Source organism: Pan troglodytes, chromosome 18 (assembly GCF_028858775.2).
Source record: "Pan troglodytes isolate AG18354 chromosome 18, NHGRI_mPanTro3-v2.0_pri, whole genome shotgun sequence".
Lineage (NCBI taxonomy): Eukaryota > Metazoa > Chordata > Mammalia > Primates > Hominidae > Pan > Pan troglodytes.
The window spans coordinates 43,754,186-43,761,460 of NC_072416.2; the positions used below are offsets into that span (position 1 = coordinate 43,754,186).

General features: G+C 44.6%; 1 long non-coding RNA gene across 1 annotated transcript; it reads left to right on the forward strand.

Annotated features, from left to right (window-relative positions):
* The first annotated feature begins 376 nt into the window (after positions 1-376).
* Positions 377-6,971, forward strand: LOC107968729 (uncharacterized). The gene is made up of 3 exons (XR_001710122.4): positions 377-2,192; positions 2,792-2,991; positions 4,512-6,971. It is a non-coding gene; the product is annotated as an uncharacterized LOC107968729 (long non-coding RNA).
* The last annotated feature ends 304 nt before the right edge of the window (positions 6,972-7,275 follow it).

Here is a 7,275-nt window from a genome sequence, read left to right on the forward strand (position 1 = left end):
CACTGGGCCTCTGTACACATCCCTCACCTCCTGGGCTCAGCTGGGGTTCTGAGGGGCCGGGCTTCTTCTGCTACAGCTGGCTATTGTGAGGAAGAAGCTCCAGGTGTATGAGGAGGGAGCCTGGCCCCCACAACAGAACCTTCCATAATCCCCATAGGGACACCACAAAACAGTGAAATTCACTGCCCACTCTGCCTCTACCCTGCAGCTTGGCCAGGACAGGAACCAGCTCCCCTTCTCCAGATCCTGGAGGTCAGTGACTCCTTGCTTCTGTTCCAATACCTAGGGTTAAGGATTCCCATCCAGTGCCTAGCAACGATTGTCACTTAGAATGCTCTGTGTCAAATGAGTAAATGGCATTGAAGCCCATATGAACAGGACCTATTATTCAGGAGATGGTGAACTTAGGGGTTGTGTCATTGTTTCTCAAACCAGAAAACCCCTGACTCCTTTTTCCACACTCAGCTACCACCCAAGTGTCCTCTCCTTACAGACTCTGTACTTCCTTGATGCTACAGAGATTTCACTGACTCCCTGCTCTCCCACCTGCCCCACACCCTGCTTCTCACATCCTTCTTTCCCCCTTAGATTTTCTACTCCCTTTCCCACTGTACCCTCCCACTCAGCCCTGCACCCAAGAGCTCCCTGCAGGACCTCAAACCCTTCAAGAGAAGAACCTGGGACAGAAGCCCAAGTGAAGAGTGTCATGGAATAGTCAAACACAAGAGGGATGGAGCCTGCCATCCAGGCCTGTGCATTTTTTTAAATACCCAGTTATATCAATAGTCTTATCTTCCTTATAATGTGTGGTTCATGATATAGAGATAGAGATGTGGTTCATGATATAGAATGAGTTGCCACTAGGTCCATTTTAATTTTAATTCTTCCTTTTTTCAAAAAGGCCTGAGGCAGTGTTATAAAAAGAGTTTTTGTTCTCTAAGCACATAGTGACTGAGGGCAATGGAGGGGGTTTGGAGATGTCCAGGCAGGTAGATACTTGAAGATAAATCATTTCCATAGATAATTCACACTTAATAATTATTCATATTCCTTTATTATAGGTGTGCCTTACAGAAAAAAATACTTTATTGGAATCTAAATTTACAACAATAATTGCATTACCCTGATAATTTCCTTTAAATAGCCCCTCCTAGTGCATGTGAAATATGCACTGATTTACAAATACTTTTTCAAGATTTTAATCATCAAATAAAGAGCACAGACTAATGTATTTTTGAGAGTTTTCTCAGAACCAAGATGAACATCTTGGTTATAAAAGCCTATCTTTTATAATCTCCTCTTATCCTAATAAGGTAGCCCTATTTTACAGGAAACAATATTTAGCTAAACTTACAGTGCTTTTTATGAGCCACATATTCTTTAAACATTTTGTATGTAAAATACTCATCCAACCACCATTCTAATAATAATATTCATTAGTGCATGCATTTGTTAGCACCATTTTAAAGTTGTGGAGATGGAGATTAATCAATGTGTCCAAGATTACACAGCTGGGAGATGTTGGAGGAAGAATTTGAGCAGGAAGCTGGCAGTCTGACTTGAGCTGTGTTGTTAGCTGCTCCCTTGCATTGCCCTAGGGTAGATAAACTTATGATCACAGCACTAGCCAGTGACAGATCTGAGAGGAATCTAAGTCCTTCTAAGTCCAAAACCACTTACTGCCCTTTTTCTATTTCCTAAGTAACTAACTGTCTTTGTCATGCGGTATTTTTAGTGGGTAATACCTCCCACCAGTACCTGCAGCCATCACGGCCAGCCTTGGCTTTAATGAAGTGTATGGCAGTGCAGTAGCCATGGCTAAGAGGGTGGTGAGTCTGGCCAGCAAGTCTGGGGTAAGGCAGGAGGGAACCAGGGGACCAGTTTAGGTTCCTCAACCACACCTGGAATAATAGGGACAGGTCACAACACAGAAGCCCCTGGTAAGGCTGGGTCTGAGTAAGGGTGAAAATTTCCTTCTTTCTGTTCCAAGATGGCCCTGAAGGTGCTGTGCTTGGCCCATAAACAATATTTCCTGCTCCAAGAAGCTAACCTCCTGACCTATATGATCACAGAATTTGAGACCATGCAGCAGCTAGTGCAGGAGGAAAAAATTCAGCCTGGGTCAGAGGACTGCAGAACTTCTGGCCTGGCCAGGGCAGCAACTTTGGATCAGGACCTGTGTTCAGAGTCAAGTGAGTCTCACTCCTTCTCTGCCCTGCCTATGGGTGCTGTCTCCAAGGCCCAGCTGGGGCTGAGAGATGTCCAGGGGGTCTCAGTTGTGGGGTTATGCTACAGTAGAAGTCTGGAACCCTAGGATCATGGATTTTGTACACAGACAGGCCCCAGGAGACCTGAAAAGTTAGGGGCAACTTGATGTCTCCAGCATCTGGCTCTCCAAGTTTTACAAATACTCCTTCCTCTGGCCAGTCCCTGATCTTTCCTCAGCACCCTCCTTCTCTCTGCCCAGAGTCTCCAGGATTCTCTGGCCATGTGACCTGAACCATGGCAGGGTGATTGAGTGGTTCCATACAAACTCTGAGGATCCCACCTGGGCCTGACTGCACCATGGCCAAGATATCTCAATGTCCCATGAAGAGGAAGAGGAGGAGATCATGCCCCTTTGAGCCAGGGAGTTATCTGGCCCCAAAATGGGTCACCAAATGCTAATACCAGTCTCTCCTGCCCTGCCTGAGGAGAGGGGCTCTGCCTGAGACCCAGGCTTCATTTGGGCCCAGCACCCCTCAGGAGGGAAGAGCCTCCTTCCCCTGCCATTTTTCTTATGTCTTCTCAGCCACAGTCATCAAACTCTAGATGCCACTGGGCCATTTCACCATGAAGAATGCTCCCCCCTCTGGCCCCACCTACTTGAAATTTCAATGCCATGTTTGATCTCTCTGAGGAGTGTCTCTCATAGCTCAGTTTCCATGAAAGCATTGGCTGGGACAAAGTCCCCCAGGAGCTGAAAAGGCTGGACCAGCCCTTTGTCCCAAGGTGAGTCTCCTAGTCTCTCTCCCACCCCTCCTGGCAGGGAGTCAGTGGTCAGCAAGGGACAATGGTGCTGCCAAGAAAACTGGAGGATAGCCTGACTCCTGGAGGCAGGATATTTTCTGTCTTTTTCCCTTTGATTGTAATCAGCTTTGCTCTCCAGTCTCAGGAGAGCAGAGTGTACAGTTGCCAGGGAGGTGGTGTTTCTCTCAGAGCCTTGCTTGTCTATGCTGCAAACTATTAACTGTGTGCTTGTTTTTGGCATGCTCATGGGTAGCTGATGGGACCCCAACTTGGGAAGAGTCAGCAGAGAACAGGGATGAATGAGGGGAATCCAGTGCTGTCTGTTCCTCTGCTTTGCTTGGGCCCTTCAGCCTGGCTGTATTTGGTGTTCCACTGGGAACTACGTATTTCTACCACTTCCATGTTCAATTTTTGCCCTCCAGCTTAGCATGTGAAATGGGGAAGGGGGCCCTCAGAAAACTTTATTCAGTATTTTCTAGTGAGAAAATGAAGGTCTCACACTTGCCTTCTATGTACATGGCAGGGTAGGGGAACAGCAACCTGCTCAGGACAGTCCAAGACCAAAACTGAGTGGCAGAGCAACCTGAAATTGGGAGGCAGAGGTCAGCAGTCTGCCCACCGCAAACCCTACCCCTTTCACAGCCTGAGAACCAGCTCTCAGTATAAAGCTTGGAGCCAAGGAAGTGGAAGGGTGAAAATGTTTGAACTCCAGTATCCTGGATGCATCAGAAACTGACATCTGGATGTCCTTTCTGAGCAAGCCTGTCACTCAGCTGTCAGCCAGACTGAGTGAGACAGAAACCTCAGAGGTCATCTTGTCCAACCCCCTCCCCCGACACCCCCCAACTGGTGGCTGGAGGATGTGGCTGGCCCCACTTTCTTGTTCCCTGTAGGTCAGCTTCCATTCCCTTTTTTTTTCTCTTCAGTGGACCCATCTCCTCATTCACCATGAAGGGCCCCAAGCCAAAGTCTTTTCTCCCTGGGACTTTAGCCTGTAAAAAGAGGCACATGGTGAGGTGAGGTTTAGGAGGTTTCAGCTGTGGGAGAAAGAGCTTTCACCAAGGCAGTGGACACCTGGGCCAACTCTGGGCCCACTGTGTGTCTCTGAACCCCTTGGAGAAAGCAGCTGAGGTCCTGTGAGCAAGGGCCTGCATCTAGTTCTCTGAGGTTTCCTTGGCCCTTGATATTTCAGAATTACTCCAGAGCTGAAATGGGCTACAGTCCCCCTCTTCATTAGAAAGACATTTAGCTTTATTGTCTAACCAAGTGATTGGAGTATCTACCCACTCACAGATACTTTCTTCCTATGTCTCAAACCCCACAAGCCTCTCCTCCTTCAGTGTCTCTGCTGCCCTTGGATCTGGTCCCAAATGTGCCTGTTGATGACCAGCATCCTGAACGCTCAATGCTTAGTGTCTAGTACTTACACCCCCACCAAATGCACACTCATAGTCCAGAGGCATGGCTGTAACCTTCTCACCTTTCCTTCTTCCCTCCTTCAGCTTCTTAGTCTCCCAGGGCCACTGCCCCAGCACCCACCTTCCCAGCAGCACTCTGAACAGACCATCTGGGCCGCTTGCAATCCCAGGTGACTGGCACTGCGGATGTGACAAGCCTGAGCCAAAGAGGCAATCGAAGACAGGAAGTAGAAGAGGACAGAGTGGGCTGAAACCCAGATGAAAGGAGGGCCAAAGGCACTGCCAGGCATCTCAGGGACACTAATGAGAGAGGTGGAAGGTTGGCTGGGGGCAGGAGTACACTGGGACAGAGACTCAATTTTATCCTTTTTTTCTGCATTTCCCTGACTTTAAAATGACCTGTGGAGCTGCCCATGGGTCCCCTCTGACCTAGCAACTGGAGAAGTGAAAAGATACTCTTTGCAATTGGGAGAGTGCTGTCAGCTGGGAATTGCATCACCAGGGTTTCCTGACTCACCAGCCCATCAAGGCTGCCCACGCCAACTTGGTCCTAGAGCCACCTACACTAGGAGTCCTGACCTACTTTTCCTCAGAGCAATCAGCCCCAACACACTTTTCCCTTATTAATACATCCTTTCCCCAGTCATTCTGCTGCTGACCCTCTTCATTAATCTCCTGTTGCCCTCGGCTTCTCAGCATGCACATATTCATTTTTGAGGGTTAATGTATTGCTATTTTAAAGGGTGCTCCTGGCTGGGCCCAGTAGCTCATGCCTGTAATCTCAGCACTTTGGGAGGCCAGGGCAAGCAGATCACCTGAGGTCAGGAGTTTGAGATCAGCCTGGCCGACATGGTGAAACCCCATCTCTACTAAAATAACAAAAAAAAATTAGCTAGGCATGGTGGCAGGTGCCTGTAATCCCCGCTAATCAAGAGGCTGAGGCAGGAGAATCGCTTGAACCAAGGAGGCAGAGGTTGCAGTGAGCTGAGATCGAGCTATTGCACTCCAGCCTAGGTGACACAGCAATACTCCCTCTCAAAAAAAAAAAAAAAAAAAAGGTGCTCCTATGTTCCCATCTCATTGAAGCCAACATAGTCTGCTTTTGGGAACTTAAAATTACACAGTTACTTTAAAAACAGTTTGAAAGTTTCTCAAATATTAAACAGATAGTTATGATCCATAATACCAGGTCTAGTTATATACCCAAGTGAATTAAAAACACATTCAAACAAAAATTTGTACATGAATATTCATAGCAGCCTATTCATTACAATTAGAAAGTTTAAACGACCTAAATGTCCATCCATTGGTGAATAGACAAACAAATTTGTTTGTATATTATGTTAATGGAATATAATTCAACCTTCATAATTAATAAAGTACTGAGATATACTACAACATAAATGTACATCATAAACAATATGCTAAATGAAAGCAGACACTAAAGGCCACTTATTTTGTAATTGCACTTACATAAAATGTTCAGAATAGAAAAAGTAGATTCGTGGTTTACAGGAACCTCTAGAGTTATGTGAGATGTGAGGCATGACTGTTAATAGGTATGGGGTTTTGGCTGGACGCGGTGGCTCACGCCTGTAATCCCAGCACTTTGGGAGGCCAAGGCAGGCAGATCACGAGGTCAGGAATTTGAGACTAGCCTGGCCAACATGGTGAAATCTCGTCTCTACTAAAAAGACAAAAATTAGCTGGGCATGGTGGCGAGCACCTCTAATCCCACCTACTCAGGAGGCTGAGGCAGGAGAATCATTCGAATCCCGGAAGCAGAGGTTGCAGTGAGCCGAGATCACACCATCGCACTTCAGCCTGGGCAGCAGGGTGAGACTCCACCTTAAAAACAAAAAAATAGGTATGGGGTTTATTTTGGGGGCAATCAAGTGTTCTGTGTCTTCTTATACATAAGTGGAATCTTCTTTGACTAGTTTTTAAAGCTATCACTTTGTATTGTATCATCTAATCTCTTTATTTACTTTTCCCTATTTTCTTCATTTTCATCTTCTATTTTCTTCGTGATGATATCATGTCTATTGGCTTGTTTCTTGTATTTTTTCTAAAGTTATTTTTTTCTTTTTCTTCTTATTTTGCTTCTTATTTGCTTTTCTGAGATCTGTTAGCACTATTTTCTATTTTTCTATCGTCTAATCATTCCTATCTCTTCCCAAATCAGCAATATACTGTTCTTTAAAAGCTTCTATTGGTTTTCTAAATATTCTTAATTACTGTTATTTGAAATATTAGATTATAGCTTTCATCTGTGTTGTATATAATCACAAAACTTTGTTGTTTATAAAAATGTTTTATTGCTTATTATAATTTTTAATCTTGTTAGCAATTTTAGGAATGCCTGGCTCTCAGAGCCTTCTAATATCACTTTGTCCTCTTTCCCGTTCCAGACGTTTGTTTTTATACCAAACAAGTATTGTTGCACTTGACACTTTGGCCCAGCAAAATAATTTTAGTACAAGGATATCTTGTCACATCATTTGGCTGAAGATGTTTTAATATAATTTTGTTTGTTTTTGTCTTTAATTCAGTTTCTCTGTTCACTGGGTTATTTTGAAATTTAAAAGATTTATGCTAAAGTGATGCAATAAAGAAAAAGTAGTCTTTTCAACAAATAGTGCTGTAGCCATTAAACAGGTATGTGCAAAAATAATGAATTTAGATAAAAACATTACATTCTATATAAAAGTTAATCCAAATTGATCACAAACCTAGAAGTAAGATACAAAATTATGAAACTTCTAGATGATAATATAAGAGAAAAACTAGATAACTTTGGGTTTGGAAAAGACATTTTGGAGGCAACACTGGAGGCATAATCCATTTT